Source organism: Balaenoptera physalus (assembly GCF_965194825.1).
Source record: "Balaenoptera physalus genome assembly, chromosome: 12".
Lineage (NCBI taxonomy): Eukaryota > Metazoa > Chordata > Mammalia > Artiodactyla > Balaenopteridae > Balaenoptera > Balaenoptera physalus.
This window is the reverse complement of record NC_138897.1, coordinates 83,037,744-83,054,415: the sequence shown is the minus strand read 5'-3', so window position 1 is coordinate 83,054,415 and position 16,672 is coordinate 83,037,744. Positions and strand designations below refer to the sequence as shown.

Genomic DNA, 16,672 nt, shown 5'->3' with positions numbered 1-16,672 from the left:
CTCCAACTCAGGATCCCCGTTGGAAGTCCAGATTGTTACCTATACTTCTGACCAACTAGCTATAAATCAGAGGTTCCCATCACCCCCTCCTTGGGTTCAATTAATCTGCTAGAGCAGCTTACAGAACTCAGGAAACCCATTTACTCACTAGATTACCAGTTCATTATAAAAGCATGTAACTCAAGAATAACCAGATGGGAGAGATGCATGGAGCAAGGCACGTGGGAAGGGGCACAAGGCTTCTATGCCCTCTCTGAGGGCACCATTCTCCCCAAATATCCATGGGTTCGCCGACCTAGAAGCTCTCGGAACCTTCTCCTTTTGTGGTTTTTATGGAGGCTTCATTGCACAACCATGATTGATTACATCATTGACCATTGGCAATTGGTATCACTCTCTAGCCCCTCCCCACCTCCCCGGAGGTTGGGAGTGGGGCTGAAAGTTCCAACCCTCTAATCCCTTGATTGGATATCCGGGCAATCAGCCCCCATCCTTAGGTGCTTCCAAAAGTCACCTCATTCACATAACAAAAGACACATTTATCAGCTCTCATCACTCAGGAAATTCCAAGGGTTTTAGGAGCTCTGTGCCAGAAACAGGAACGAAGACCAGATACATATTTCTTATCATAAATCACAGTATCACAATCACCAACGCCCCACCTGGCCTCACCGGGCCCTCGTCTCACTGGTGGTGTGTAGCCCTCCTCTCCAAGATCTCAGAATGGGAACGTAATGACTTCTGTGACTCAAAAGTCCAGGAGTGGATTCTAGTCTCAGGCAGAGATGGATCCAAACATTCAAACTAAGCCTTTGTGACTTTCCCCTCCCATCTCTCAGCTTCAAGTCTCATTTAGTTGACTTTCTTCCAAACAGGCTCTCACCTCATGATAGCAAAGAAGACCCTCAGAAACTCCAAGCTAACATCCTACTAATGTAGCAACCCCAGCCAAGAAGGTGTTCCAATTTCTTCACCATCCTATTAAGAGTCCCAGGAATGAATCCCATTGTCCTTCCTGGTTTAGGTCGGTCACATGGTCACCCGTGAGCCAATCACTCTGGCCAGGAGTCAGAATGCTCAGATTGGTCAGGCCTCGGTCACGCGCCCACCCCTGGACCTTGGGGATGTGGGTCAGCTTCACCTAATTGTCTGGACACAGAACAGAGGAGGAGCAGTTTCCAAAGGAAAAATCAGGGTGATTTACACAAAAGGAAAAGCAGGAAAAACTGTCGATGCCCACCCTATATATCCTGCTGGTTCACGGTGGCATAGCTGTACATAGTTCAATGCACAGATCCGGGTCACACATACCTGCATCTGAAAGCTGCCTCCATCACTTTCCAGAACTTGGGCAAAGGTAATCTCACTGAGCATCAGTTTCCTCATCTGTAAAGTGGACAGAAAACAAGTTTCAGCTCACAGATTTCTAAAGATTAGAAAAAATGCAAAAATAATAGGAAGTCTGTCACAAAAACAGTAATAATAATAATACAGTAAATATTGTTACTTTGGAAAAAATCTCAGTTCTCAATGCCCATAAATATCCTAGTTCCTGGCTTCTGGATGGGATTCTCTTGTCTTTCTCTGTCCTCTTTCCTCCTCAGTTATTTGATGCTTTGGCTTTTTTTTTTTTCCTTGCAAAGATTAAATACACACACACCTACCCCCCCCACACACACACACACATACACACTCACAAACACGAGTCGAACCCAAATAACACACTCATACAAAATAGAGGAGGAAGTGAAGATCTGTGGGATTCATTTATATTCAACTGTGAGCAGCCCGAGACTCGTGTGGTGGAAAATATGCAAAAGGCTTAGAGGAGGAAAGAAGATATTAAAATTGTAATTTTCCCAATCATATTGAGACATTTCGTTCAGCCCTAATGACAGGATGCGTAGCACATCTGTCAAACGCTGTGCTACATCTCCGAGCAGAAACTAAATAAACTGAGTTTCTGCTCAGACACAGCATAGGCTGAGATTGCTGTCGGTTTCGTTCCACTTTTTTTTTTTTTTGCCTTTTTTTCTCTCCAAGCCATTTTGTTTTTGTTACCGTCTTTGTGAGATTTGCTCCTGTTTCCTCGCTTGTTCTTCTTCCTTCCACGCGAGTTGGAAAGGACCTAAGTCTGCATGGACCAGGAAAGTCCAGCGCACAGCTTCCAGAAGCTCCACATAGGTCGCAGGATACAGTATAAGGTCTAATGATCAGGCCCTGAGGGTCCCACCTGGACGCTGACTTCCGCAAAGACCCCATATCTACTCCTTTTTCTAGTGGCCGATGCAGGAGGCCAAGATCAGTTAGGCAGAGAAAGGCTGTGATTTGGTGTCCCACGTGGTCTGTGGTTGAACTGATGTTAGCCAGTGGTGGGCAAAAAACTGAGGAAATCTACGGTCAATGGGTGAGAGAAAGGCACAATTTCAAGGATAAATCTGGGCACTTCCTTGGGTCTGAAGAATCTAATTTAGTTGTGAGCTGGTTCCTAGAATTTCCACTGACATCAGTGGAGCCCCACTAATGGAAGATCAGCAGCATCGGGGGGTTCTTGGCTGGATATCTTTTTTGTTGTTGTTTTGTTTATTTTTTTTTTTTTGAAGCTTAATCAATTGTAGAGCTATCTGGTGGGATCTATAACCCCATGAGCCATATTTTATATATGGGTTTTGTTTTCTGTTTTTTGGCCATGCGGGATCTTAGTTCCCTGACCAGGGATCGAACCTGCTCCCACTGCGTTGGGAGCATGGAGTCTTAACCACTGGACCACCAGGGAAGTCCCACTGGCTGGATATCTTGATGGCACTCCACCATGCTGGTGCTCAGGTCATCTCACCCACATACCTTAAGGTGTGGCACTCCTTTCTGCCTTCCAGGGTGACACTAGGGCACCAGCCTCAGAGGGACAAGGGACGGCAAAGTCCAGAAATGTAATCAACATACTGAGATCGCACATCCTTGAGTGGATGGGGCATTCAAGAGCTGAAAACCTGAAATTGAGTCAGAGGAACTTGGATCAATTAGATGCAAGGAAGAGATAGCCGAGGAACTCTTGAAAATATTTTCCAAGCCAGTGGCAAGAGAACGAGCTTGGAGAGGGAGACGTGGGCCAGATCTGGAAGGATTCGAGCATCACCCTAGGCACACATGGGAGCCATGGAAGGGCGGAGAGCAGGACCGTGATGATGAGAGTTGCATTTCAGAAGATCACGCAGGCTGCGGGGTAAAGAATGGATGGAGGGAGTTGCATTTCACAAGATCACGCAGGCTGCGGGGGTAAAGAATGGATGGAGGGAGGGAAGAGTGGAAACAGTCGACAGAAGGCTCCTGTGGAAATCTAGAAAAGAGAGGGAGATGGCCAGATTGAAGACATTGGGAAGAGAATGGAGACAAGTCAACAGCTCCAAGAACTATTCAAGAAATAGGATTAGAAAGAAAGACAGTTTTAGGCACAAGAGACAAGGGGTGAACACCTAAAAACTTCCACCCTAAGAAGAGTTAGTCTAAGCTATTCCCCTACCTTTAGTTTATCTAACACAAGTTAGAAATCTTTTTTTTTTTTTCCCTTTAAATTGTGCTAACGGACCTATGGTATCCCTACATGTCTCCTGTCACCGTGCTTGTGCAGAATGCTTGATCTAGCAGGCTCTGAAATCAGACTGCCAGGGTACGGTTGTATTATTTAGAGTCTTCATTAGAAGCATGTAGAGATTGGATGCATTTCATAGTTCTCTTTGATGATCTACTTTGTAGGTGAGAAGAATTAAAGGGATGAGATTTTGAAGGCTCCAGAACATTTAGCAAGCCAATGTCCTTATCCAAATTCAAAAGGATGTGATCTTAATGCAGTCCTTGGCAGTGGAGTCAGGAAAGCAAAGCTGTGATGGAGAGACACTGTTCTATGTAAAGAAGAGAAAAAATACTTTCAGGAACTCAAAGCTTAGAGCTAATATTGAAGAAACACTGAATGGTCCCCAGTCCTCTAGCGAAAAGCACACGTATCTGCCAGCCTGTCATCAAATACCAGCTAATCAACAATCCAAGTTGCTAAGACTGTCCATCCAGTGGATCTTATCCAAACAGGCTGTCCTCAGGCTGAGCAGGGCAGAACTAAAGGAGTAACCAGGGTGGGTAAACTCACCACCCTAGAGTAAATTAAGAGCTCACTACTCAATCCAGATCACAGATGGAATTGTTCGACATGGACATTGACCATCCTTCCTGAGTAAGATAACTGATCATCCCAGCGTGTCTGGGACTTTCAGGGCTAAAATAGGGAAAGCCCCAGGCAAAGTCGGACCCCTGAGCCCCACTTGGAGCTCACGTCACCACTTTGAATGGTATCCTTTTCAATGGTGAGTTCAGAAAACATATCGACCAACGTGGGGTCCATTTTACTAGGAAAGAAAATCAGTTTGCTCCCTTGCATCTACTCCATCCATCTTTTCCAGTGGAAAGGAAATTGGTACAGCTACAGTGGTGAGTGCACGCTCTGAAGTCAGATGCAATGGGCTTAAATACTTGCTTTCCTCTATAAAGTGGGAACATGCCTAACTCATGCCTCTGATGTTAGAAAATGTATGGCAACGCAGTGCTGAACGCGGTGCCTGGCTTGTAGTAAGTGTTCAAAGCCACGAGCTGTTTTTTATTATTAGAACTTTCCATCGAACCCCACCCACCCCAACCCCAATCCTCTTGATGGAACGCTACTTAGAGCTTCTAATCTCTCTCTTGGCATTTCCCATTTGACCTAGGCTTTGAGGAGCTTCTGTAATTCATCCTCCCTTCCCCGGGGCTTAACTGATAAGAGTCCAGGTACCGGGTTCCTCTTTGCAAATTTGTAACTGAGAAGATTTAGAAAACCTTTGACTAAAGTGACTAACATGACTGAATATGAAAGGAAAGCAGAACAATCGTGTCTTTCCTTACGAAGGAATGGCTTATCTCTAGGGGGAAGGGAGTTTTCTAAGCCCCGAAGATGTTTGTTAACGGACATAATGTGTATAAAAAGCTTAACGCGGAGATCCAAACAATGCCACAGTCAAATTATTATCTCTTACCTGAACAATGGCTGTGGCCTCCTAACTGAACTACTGCTTCTGCCTTTTGGCCCAAGAGTCTGTTCTCCACCCTGCAGCCAGAGGGATCTTTTTATTTATTATTTTTTGGGGGGTTGCGGGGGTGCCGTGCCTCATGGCTTGCAGGATCTCTGATTCCCCGACCAGGGACTGAACCTGGGCCACGGCAGGGCAGTGAAAGCGCCAAATCCTGAGCACTGGACTTAGGGAACTCCCCAGAGGGATCTTTTGAAAATGTAAGGCAGCTGCCCTGGTGTCCGTCATCAACAGGAGAAAGGATAAACTGGTATATCCATACAAAGAAATACTACCTCACAATAAACAAAAAAAAAGTACTGGTCCAAATTAGAGCATGGGTGAACTTCAAATACATTATGCTGAGGGAAAGAAGCCTTACACAAGACTACATACTGCATGATTCCATTTCTATAAAGTTCTGGAATAGGCAAAACTCACATATAGTGAGAAAAATAAGAACAGTGGTTGCCTGGGGGCAGGGCAGGAGGGAGAGGTACAGTGATAATACTTTCTAGCTTGATAGGGGTTAGGGCTGCACAGGTATGCCAAAAATTGTCGAAATTCAAAGAATGACAGGCTTAAGACTTGTGCATTTCACTGTATGTAAATTTTCTCTTTAAAAACAAATATTGAACTCTGCTTAGTGATATGCATGCCTAAATGTTTGGGGATGAGGTCACAGGATGTCTGCAAGTTATTTTTGAAATGCAACAAAACTAAAAGATGAATTGATAGATGGATAGAGGGGTGAATACAGGAGTAGACGTGTGATGAAGCAAACAGAGGAAAATGTGAAGTGTAGAATCCACTCGGTGGGTATATGGGTACTCTTTAAATAATTTTTCAACTTCTCTATATGCTTGAAATTTTTCATAATAAAAAATGGGGGAAATTCCCTGGTGGTCCAGTGGTTAGAACTCCGAGCTTTCGCTGCCGAGGGCCCGGGTTCGATCCCTGGTAGGGGAGCTAAGATCCCACAAACTGCAGCAGTGCGGCCAAAAAAAATTTTTTAATAAAAAATAAATTTTAAAAACGGGGTTGGGTGGGGAAGGGGAGTAGAAAGGGAGATATGTCACTCCTTTTTAAAATAGCTTCCCTGTTTTAGTCAGATGCAAAGCCAGAGCACTTGCCCTAGCAGGGTCTACAGGATCTGGGCTCCTTCTGACTCCTAACTCTCTGGCCTCATTTCCTGCCACCATCTAAACAATCTTCAATGATGACTGAAGCCTCTCGACCACTTTACTTCCAGCAATGGCAGCCTCCTTGCGCATCCTCCAACATACCAACCTTGTTCTGGTGTCAGAGCCTTTGCTCTTCTGTTCCTTCTGCCTGGAACACGGTTCCCCCACTTCACAAGCTCGATTCCCTGACTTCTACAGTCTCTGCCCCCGTGTCACCTCCTGACTACTCTATATGAAACGGCACTTCCTCCCATCACTCTCCATCCCTTTACTTATTTTAGGTTTTTATCACCTGCTGGTACAATATTCATCTGTTTATTACCTATCCCCGCTCCCCCCTCCCAGCAATATAGCCACTTTGCTTTGTTCCTTGTGGTATGTTGGCACCTAGAATGGCACCTGGAAGACGTTCCTTCAATCCTCACTTAATAAACACGTGAATGGGGGCTTCCCTGGTGGCGCAGTGGTTGGGAGTCTGCCTGCCAATGCAGGGGACACGGGTTCGAGCCCTGGTCTGGGAGGATCCCACATGCCGCGGAGCGGCTGGGCCCGTGGGCCACGGCTGCTGGGCCTGCGCGTCTGGAGCTTGTGCTCCGCAACGGGAGAGGCCGCGGCGATGAGAGGCCTGCGCACCGCGATGAAGAGTGGCCCCCGCTTGCCGCAACTGGAGAAAGCCCTCACACAGAAACGAAGACCCCACACAACCAAAAATAAATAAATAATTTAAAAAAAAATAAAATAAAATAAACACGTGAATGAATGCATGTGCTGCTGACACTACGAACAGTCATCCTAACTGAGTACCTGGTAAGCGCTGGCCCGGAGCTTTCGCTCCACTGACTCCCCTGCTGTCAGATAGCCTATGGCTATTTTGACAACTGAGAAAAATCGGAGTTTGAAAGATTGATTTACCCAAAGACAAGGGTCAGGGCTGGAAAAGTCCAACCTAGTTCTTCAGTTCCAAAGCCCAGAATCTTTCCACCTTGCCACAGGGCAGGGAGGGTCTAGAAGAGGGAGTCACATGGGAGAGAAGGTGTGAGCAGATCGCCAGGACTACCCTAACTGCAGACAGAAAGACCCAGGTGCTGGGCTTCCCTGGTGGTGCAGTGATTAAGAATCCGCCTGCCAGTGCAGGGGACACAGGTTTGACCCCTGGTCCGGGAAGATCCCACATACTGTGGAGCAACTAAGCCCGTGCGCCACAACTACTGAGCCTGCACTCTAGAGCCCGCCAGCCACAACTACTGAGCCCGCGTGCCACAACTACTGAAGCCCGCACGCCTAGAGCTCGTGCTCCGCAACAAGCGAAGCCACCACAACAAGTAGCCCCCGCTTGCCGCAACTAGAGAAAGCCTTCGTGCAGCAACAAAGACCCAACACAGCCAAAAATAAATAAATGAATAAATTAATTAAAAAAAAAAAGACCCAGGTGCCCACACATCCAAGGACATCAGACTCTCCATCGTCAAACTTCCAATGACACCTCGTGCCTCCGGCCCCCAGTCTACCAGAATCAAATGGGCTGACCAGCATTACTACTGGGCTTCCAACTTGAGCGGCTCTGGTACATCATGGTGTGCGTTGTTTGGGGTTTTTGGTTTGTTTTTTGGTTGTTTTTTTTTTTTGGCTGTGCCACGTGGCTTCCAGGATCTTAGTTCCCGCACCAGGGATTGAACCCAGGCCCCAGCAGTGAAAGAGCAGAGTCCTAACCACTGGACGGCCAGGAAAGTCCCTGGTCTGTGTTAATAAACTGCCTTTCAGTTGCAAAGATGACCTTAACCCCCACGTCAAACATCTTTCTTCTGTTTCCTCTTATACACAGGCTATATCTATTGACCTTAACACAGCATTTTTTTTTTTAATAAGTGTTGAAAAATGTTAGTTTTCTCCATGGTTAACTAGTCCATATCAGATGATCAAGTTCAACATATGGGGAAAAAAATGTCAAGAACATTTGCAATTATTCATAAATAATCAGTCAGTGAATGGGCATTCAAGAAGGGAGGGGCACATCAGTTGTTGCTACATGTGTGTATTGAGCACCTACTATGTGCCAGGCATTGTATCAGACACTAGGGGATGAGGAAGTGGGGAATGGAGTGTGTGCCCTGCAGAGCTCAGTCACTTCCTGTGTGACCTTGGCCAAGTTACTCAAGCACTCTGAAACTCGGTTGCCTCATCTGAAAAGTGGAGATAATTACGTCTCCTTAAAAATGCTTTTATTGTGAGGAACACAGGAGACAATGTACATTACAGGGTCTAACACAGTGGCCAGAAGACAATAGCCCAGGAAAAACATGGTAGTTCCGTGCCCACGTCTCCCTCCCTTGCTCCCTCCCACTTCAAGGAGACCTTGAGACATACATGGGGAATTCTGAGGTCTGGGCAGACCAGGTTAAGTGCTCCAAGTGAGGAAGTGACCCACAGACTATTTAATTCCTTAATTCTATGTCTAGGAATACTCACAAAGGAGGTATTTTTGTCCCCATGTTACAGATGGGAAAACTAAAGTTCAGAGAGGATAAGTAACTTGGCCAAGATAATACGGTTTTTAAGCTTTAGAAGCCTCCAGTTCTTGTCTTGTTCATCTCATGGCAGAGAGAGATGGATTCCAACCAGCTGCAGAAATCCAGAACGGCTGCTTGGAGGAGGCAGCCATTTCAAGAGTCTATCTTCACAGCATAAAGATCTGTTTTCCTCTAATACCAAACTCAGCATTCCTGAGGAGTCCACATCCTGGATTCCATAACCCAGAGCTTTGCCACTTTCTTTCCAGCTTTGGCTTTAGCCCAAGTGGACATCAGCACAAATTTCCTCCTCTGAACACAAGTAAAACATTCAGATTCACAGAGACCTCCACCCGACACCACCCATCTCCTTCCCTTGTTATCCCCATATCTAAAGAGATTTGAGAAAGATGCTGCTCAAAATCTCTTTTCGAACTCCCTCCCACTGGTTGGTTATGTCAGACCTACTTTTTTGTCTCTTGGTGACAGGGTTTGTTAAAAAGGAGAGGGGAAATCCAGCAGATACTAAGACATCCTCCTCAGACTGGAGGACTGACCACCCTACCATTAAAAACATGCATGTTCTGGTTATTTACAATTACCTGTTTGTTTGGGAAGGAGTTTTTCTCTTTCTTCCATGTCCCCTAGCTGTGTATACAGTGAAGAGGACGGTGCTGAGCCTGTAAGATTTTTTTTTTCCCTCCCTGTGTTTATCCACCAAAGAAAGTATTTTAAGTACTTTGTTTCCATTATGCTATTCTGAGCCCATTACTTGGTGGGGTGATTAAAGATGGCTTTTGGCAAGAGAAGAGAAAGCAAAGTGTTTGTTACTTAAATGACTGCTAGCCTTTCCCAGGCAGTCTTCAAAGGGGAAAACATAAACACATGGCATTCAAAATACATATTGGCTTGGTACTGGGAGCCCTGGAGGACATCTGGCCCTTCACCTTTGCCTGGAATCTGAGGAGCTGGGACTGGAGGCATGAAAAGGGCTCTTTCTAGGGCATCTTGAGGGCAACTGACCTCTCTGGGTTCTTCTATCTTCCTCCTCACCTGTGTGGTCCTTGATTCTTTCCCTTGGCTGGGGTCTTCTTGGGTTACATCCCAACCCTTCCAATTGTGTTTGGATCCAACCATGGACAAGACATATAGGCTCTCTACGTACAGTTCACGGGGCTTAAAGTCTTCTGGCATGGTCTACAGGCCTTAATCAAAAGAATCCCACAAGCATGTTTCCAAGAGGTGATGAATTTCACAACGGAGAAGGACAAGGCGTGTAATGGGCCTGGGAGTAGGAATCAGAATTTCTCTTGGGGTCAGGGAGGACTTCCTTGCATGTGCAAATCTGAAAGATAAGCCCAAACTGGGTAGGCAGGGATCTCCTAAGCAAAGGCTGGGAGGAGAGAACAGGACTTTTTTTCAAAAAAGGGAAAGAAGGCGGGGTAGCTGGAATCCAGAGGACAAGGGCAAGGTGATGTAAACAGGTCAGAGAGGTCTTGGGTGCCCCTCCCCCCAGTATAACCACATAGCAGGTGCTAAATACAAGGTAGTGAAAATAGGAGTGGGAGGAGGAAGTGTCAGCTAGAATAGAAGGGGCCAATCCTTGCTTTCTTAACAGCCGGGTGGCCTTTGGGCAAGATATTTCACTGCCGTAAGCCTCAATTTCCTCATCTGTCAAATGGGTATCATTCGCCCTACCTCAAAGGGCGTGTGGTACATAGTTGGAACTTAACTTCAATGCTGCACTTTCCTTGTTTCACTGAGCATCTTGTGAGACTTGCATGAAGCCAAAAAACCCCATCTCTGATCGATGGCTCATTTGGAGCCTGTCAGTCCCACTGGCCAGGGGACCTCACTGCAAGCTTGTTGTAATCACTTACCCTCCATCCCTACAGTCAGAAGGCGCCCTTTTGAAGTCAACATCTGACCTCTCCCCGGGATCTTGGGGACATTAGTATCTCCCTGGCCTATCTCCCAAACTACTGGGACAAGCCGATGAGATAAAGGGTGGGCGAGGTCTTTAGAGGATTCCTGTTCCCCTCCCTGGGCTGGGAAGGAAATCTGCATTGGTCTAGATAGGGTTACAAGTTGCACAAAAGCGTTTTCCCTGAACTCACACCCTTAAGTCAAGGGCCTCTAGAATTCAAAATGGCACCTGCAAGTTCGGGCATGTCCAGAGCGCTGAAAACATCTGGGAATCTCTCTCTTCTGGAGCCAAGCGGGCAGCTTCAGAACTCCAACTGCTCAGGCAAAGTGAAAGCACAGGCTGGGGCAGCCCCCGTGCTTCCTCTGCTCTGACGTCTCGGGTGCCAGCTCCATGCTGGGTGCTTTTCTCCACCCCTCTTCATTTCCTGGTCTCCACCATTCTGTGGGACAGGGATAAGCCTTCCCACTTTTGACAGATTTGATCAAGTGAGAAATTCAGCTACTTGCCCAGAGTCTCAGTTATGAAATGGAAACGGGAACTCCTGATCCTGAACAAACACACAGGTCTGTAGTCTTCAATGCTGTCTTGATAGCTATTTAGCTGCCCCCCCTCCATCCAAAAATTAGATTACCTGGGACCCAAGGAGGCCCTGGAAGAATGCTCAGGTGGATGGAAGCCTCCAGGTGGGGGGGTCTTTGCTTTGAATGTTGAAATTGGATTTCTAGAGACTCCCAGGCTACCAACAGATCACTGACATCTTACATCCTTTTAGTCCTCTTCCAATCCCGTCTCCTCTGCTAACCTCACTCGAGTTCTAGAAGGTACAACCACAATCATCATAATCGTAATTGGCCCCATTTATTAAGTACTCTCTAAGTGTTAGATACTGACCCAAGCAACATGTATTTCCTCACGGTATGAATTTCAGCACCTGATAAACTGCTGTACCATCATCCCCATTTCACAGATGAGCAAAGTAAGGCTCAGAGGGGGGAAAGTCTTCACCCAAGGTCACAGCTGGTAAGTGGCAGAGTCAAATCTGAAATTCCATCTGGCTGATCCCAAGCTCTCAACCACCTCAACACTGCCTGCTTTTCTGCCTTCACACTCTGACAACGGTCAAAAAGACAACACCAAAATCTAGTGAAATTCTGCCCAATGAACCCTGAGGCCCGACCCAGGTTTGCCCGTCCCTCTCCACCTCCACCTCCAGGCATCAGGGTCCCCACCTGCGGAATAAAGGTCTTGCTCAAATCCTGACAACAGCAATTCAACGCAGAAGCAGCATCCCCCATATCCTCAACCCCATCCCAGCCCTGAATCCTCCTTAGGACCCTTCTCTCTTCATACGGAAAATGGGTGAGGGCTTCAACAACTCACCCTGTTTCTCTTGCTGACTTCCAAGGAGGAAGGAAGATGTCTGAAGTCAAAGCTGGGCTCCTTTGGGCCCCACGGCAACACACCCTGGGCTTTCCCTCAGGCTATTCCCATTCTGGGAGCTTCACCTGGCCTTTTTCATGCTTGAAATTCTCCTTCATTGACTACAGTCTAGATCCTGAGGTTGGAATCTGAGCCTTGCCCTCCAGGATTTAGCCCCATCTTGACTGTGAGCTTTGAGAAGGGGTAGACCTAAGCCTTTAGGGCCAGACAGTGCTGGATTCACGTCTCAGTACTGCCAGGAACCAGCTGCATTGTCCTCGTCCCTGTGAAAGACACTTAGGGGGTTCAACACTGATAAAGGTCCTACTGTGTGTTAGGAACTTTGTTACAGGGCACAGTGTTGAATAGAGAAACAAGATCCCTGCCATCTCAGAGCTTTCTTTCTAGTTGGAAAAGTGGGGAGAGGGGAGCAAGTACATAGGAGATTTTCAGAGGTAAATAAAAGAAGGCAGAAGGATAGGAAATGGCAGGGGGATATTTAATGCACAGCAAATGTCTTCCTAAGGAGAGGACATTTGATCAGGATGACTACCATATGAAGGGCCAGGGAAAGAGCATGCAGGCAGAGGGAACAGCAAAGGAGCTTGCTGTGCTTCGAGGCCAAAATAAAGGTCAATGTGGCAGAAAGGGAGTGAACTTGAAGGAGAGGAATGCAAGACAGGATTGGAGGATGTCAAGAGCCAGATGACAGAAGGCTTTGTAGATCACAAAACAGAGTTTGGATTTTATTTTACAGCCATGGAGAGCCATTGGAGGGTTTTAAGAACATTTTTCACTCTTTTAAGAAAGAAACTGTCTTAAGGATGTGTCAGACTCTTCCAAAGTGGCTGTACCATTTTGCGTTCCCACTGGGCATTCCAGTTGCTCCACATCTTTGTCAATACTTGGCATGGGTGGTCTTTTTAACTTTAGCCATTGTGTTGGGTGTGTAGCGATATATTGTTACTGTTTTCATTTTTATTTTCCTGATGACTAATGGTGTTGAGTACTTTTTTATGTGCTTTTTGATTGTTCATATATCTCCTTCTTTTGCCCCTTTTAAAATTGGGTCATTTGTCTTCTTATTAGTGAGTCATAGGACTTCTTTTAATATTCTGGATACATGTCCTTTGTCAGATAAATGATTTACCGATATTTTTTCCCAGACTATGATTTGCCTTTTCATTTTCTCAACAGGGTGTTTCAAAGAGCAGAAGTTTTAAATCTTGATAAAGTCCAATTTATCATTTTTTTTTATTTTACGGTTTATGCTTTCTGTGTCCTAAGAAATCTGTGCCTATTCCAAGGTCACAAAGATTTCCTAGTGTGTTCTCTTCTTCTAGAAGTTATATAATTTTAGCTCTTTGGTTTTGTTTTATCTTATATTGTTTACCTTAGGTTAGAAAGTTAAATATACACTTACCATACATCTCAGCAATTCAACTCTTAGATATCTACCCAAAACAAAGAGAATCTTATGTCCACAAAAAGACTTACACTTGATGTTCATATCAGCATTATTCATAATAGTCAAAAACTGGAAATAACCCAAATATCCATCCACAGGTGAACAGATACACAGCAGTACACCCATGTGATGGAATGCTACTCATCAATAATAAGGAACCAACCCTTTGATCCATACAACAACAAAAATGGACCTCAAAAACATGATCCCAAGCAAAAGAAACCAGACAAAAAAGAGTCCACACTGGATGATTCCATTAATATAAAACCTTAGAAATGATCAAGTTCTTCTACAGTGACAGAAAGCAGATCAATGGTCACCTGGGGCCAGAAAGTATGGGTGGAGGTGGGCAGGTGACTGGGGAGGGACTGGAGGGAACTTTGGAGGTGAAGAAGAATGTTCTATATCTTCATTGGACTGGTGGTTACACGGATGCGTACATTTATCAAAATTCATTGAACTGTACACTTGAGAGAGATGCGTTTTATTTTGCCTCAATAAAATGGAATTTTGATAAATAAGAGCAAAACAGATGGAGAATATGTCCAGGGCGGGGACCAGGGAGGAGATTTAGGCCACTGAGTCATCCAGGTGAGAGAGATGAAAGTGGCTTTGTCCAGGGTGGAAGAAGCAGGTGGTAGTATTTGCTGGTGTGGGTATTATTGTTATTATCTTGTTGTTGTTGTTGCTTTTTTGCCTTGTCTTACCATGAGCCAAGGACAGGCTCTCATCTGTAGATGAACAGACCATTTCCCCTTCTCCACTGCCTGCCCTCTTCTCTGCCGAGTCATCTCTCAAGGTTATCATGTGGAACAAAGATCTGACTTCCATCTGGACATTGCACAGCTGATGCACACACTCAGGAAAACATGTCACTGGTCAAGGTAACTGAGAGCACCTGTGATGTCACCCCTAGGCTCCCAGGCCCCTCCCCATTCTAAAAATGGCCTCCAGTCTTGCCCACACCCCAAATCTATCTCTATAAACAGAAAGACTTGTTTTTTTTCTTTTTGCTAATGAAATTCCCTTGCATAAAATTCCTCAGTCACTCCCCGTTACCCTGAGAATAAATTCGAAATTCCCCACATGATCTGAGCCCAGCCAAACTCCATCTTCATATCTCCCTGCTACCTTCCCCAGGATAATACCTACTCAACCTTCAGAACTCAGCTTAGATGCCACTTCCTCCGGGAAGTCTTCTTGTCCTGCCCCTCATGTGTGAGTCAGGTCTTCCTACTCAGTACCCTGAGAACATTCTTCCTAACTGTCATCATAGCACTTAGCACAGTGCATTTTTATTGCCTGTTAACTTGTCTGTTGCCTCCAGATGGAAGGGGATATGCACAGGGGCTGGCACACTTGTGGTTCATATTTGTTAAATGTTATGGACCATACAACCTTCAGTGCACAAAGGAAAGCCAGGATTAGAAGCCACTACTAGCTGACTCCAGGGACTTGTTCTGTCTACTGTCCCACACAGATGTCAGTGGAGGCACAAGAGTCTATCTGGACTAGCAGGCCCCAGAAAGCCAAGGCCCAAGTATGCAGGAGCCTGGAATGGCAAATGTGCCTCCACTGTCCTCTCCCATATCCATTGCAGACATTACTAATGGATCACAACACTCCTTCTCACTGATCCCAGGCTCAGCACAGGGCCACAGCCAGTCTCCACCAATCGATCCAACCCAGCACCTGACATGTAGTCTAAATACATGTAATCTGCTGTCCTACATCCCCTTTTAGCAGGCAAGGAGAATGAGGCTAGAGAGAGAACTGGTTTCCCAATACACATGTAAGTTCATGTGAAAACAGGGACAGGATCTCTCCTCTCCCAGTTCAGTACTGTTCTCCTACCCCTCCTGGCCTCTGGAGACCAGCTCCTCACTCCGTGCGGTCAGCCTACCCTCAGGATGTCTGGGGAAAGAAGTATATTTGTGAAATTAGACCAGGTGACTCATGGAAGGCTCTGAAGACAAGAATAACTTAGGATGGCCCAGGGGACTATCTTTCCTTTTTTTTTAAAGTTGTTCAGAGGCAACTCCAGCCTTTTTCTCTTTCCTGTGAGTCTAGCAAACTACCTGCATGTCACATGTTCCTCACCATCGTGGAAGTCCAATACCTGGGTACGTGGGCTGCAAACCCTTTAGGGATGAGCAGAATTTCCAAACCGAAAAATGGAAGACTTCCCAAGACACATGCTGAAACACAATGCACCACTTTCTCCTTTTTCAAAAAGGAATTTTTTTATTTTGTGATAATTTTAGATTGGCAGACAAGTTGCAAAGATGGTACAAGGATCCCCCTTTAATCTTTTTTTTTTTTTTTTTTTCTGGCTGCACCATGAGGCATGCAGGATCTTAATTCCCTGACCAGGGATCGAACCCGTGCCCCCTGCAGTGGAACCACTGCAGAGTCTTAACCACTGCACCGCCAGGGAAGTCCCATCCCTGTTTACTCTTCACCCAGTTTCCCCTAACGTTACCATCTTGCCTTACCATGGGATGTTCCCCAAAATGAAGAAACCGACATTGGGACAGTATAATGAACTAAACTCCTGATTTTATTCAGATTTCACCCATTTTTCTGTTCCAGGATCCAGTCCAGGAGACCCTGTTGCTTTGAGAACTTTCCCTTTTTGATAAATCCCTTCCCTGGCTTTCTCCCTTTCTCCTGGCAGCTAATTCCCCCTGGCACTCAGAAACGGTTGTTTGCTTATTGCTTTACTCTGCTCTGATTCATTTTATGGATTATGGTTTGGGCGAAAGCTTCACCTGCCTATTTCTAATATTGTAAACGACCCTTCTTCAGCACATTCATTTTTCCTCTTTCTGTTTTAAAGTCTAGCTCACGTCATCAAAATGGCCACTGGCACTTCCTGGAAAACTTGGCAGAGCATTTTACTGTATTTCTAAAAAAAAAAAAAAAAAAAAAAAAAAGTTCTGCTCTTTTTTTCCAGCCCCCCACCCCAAACCTCGTTTGTTCTTTTATGACTAAGGATATTTATCTCTTTTCTGCTTTAGAAGTTTATGGGCTGCTTTTCCTTTGAATTCCAGGCCAAGGTCAGTAGCCTTTTG

At 45.6% G+C, this 16,672-nt stretch overlaps 1 long non-coding RNA gene across 2 annotated transcripts in view; it reads right to left on the bottom strand.

Annotated features, from left to right (window-relative positions):
• LOC309639538 overlaps positions 1 to 16,672 on the bottom strand; it is a 168,406-nt gene that overhangs the window by 78,954 nt on the left and 72,780 nt on the right. For both annotated transcript variants that reach the window (XR_014251717.1, XR_014251718.1), the window contains exon 3: positions 1,312 to 1,386. This is a non-coding gene — a long non-coding RNA (uncharacterized lncRNA). The remainder of the gene's footprint in view (positions 1 to 1,311; positions 1,387 to 16,672) is intronic.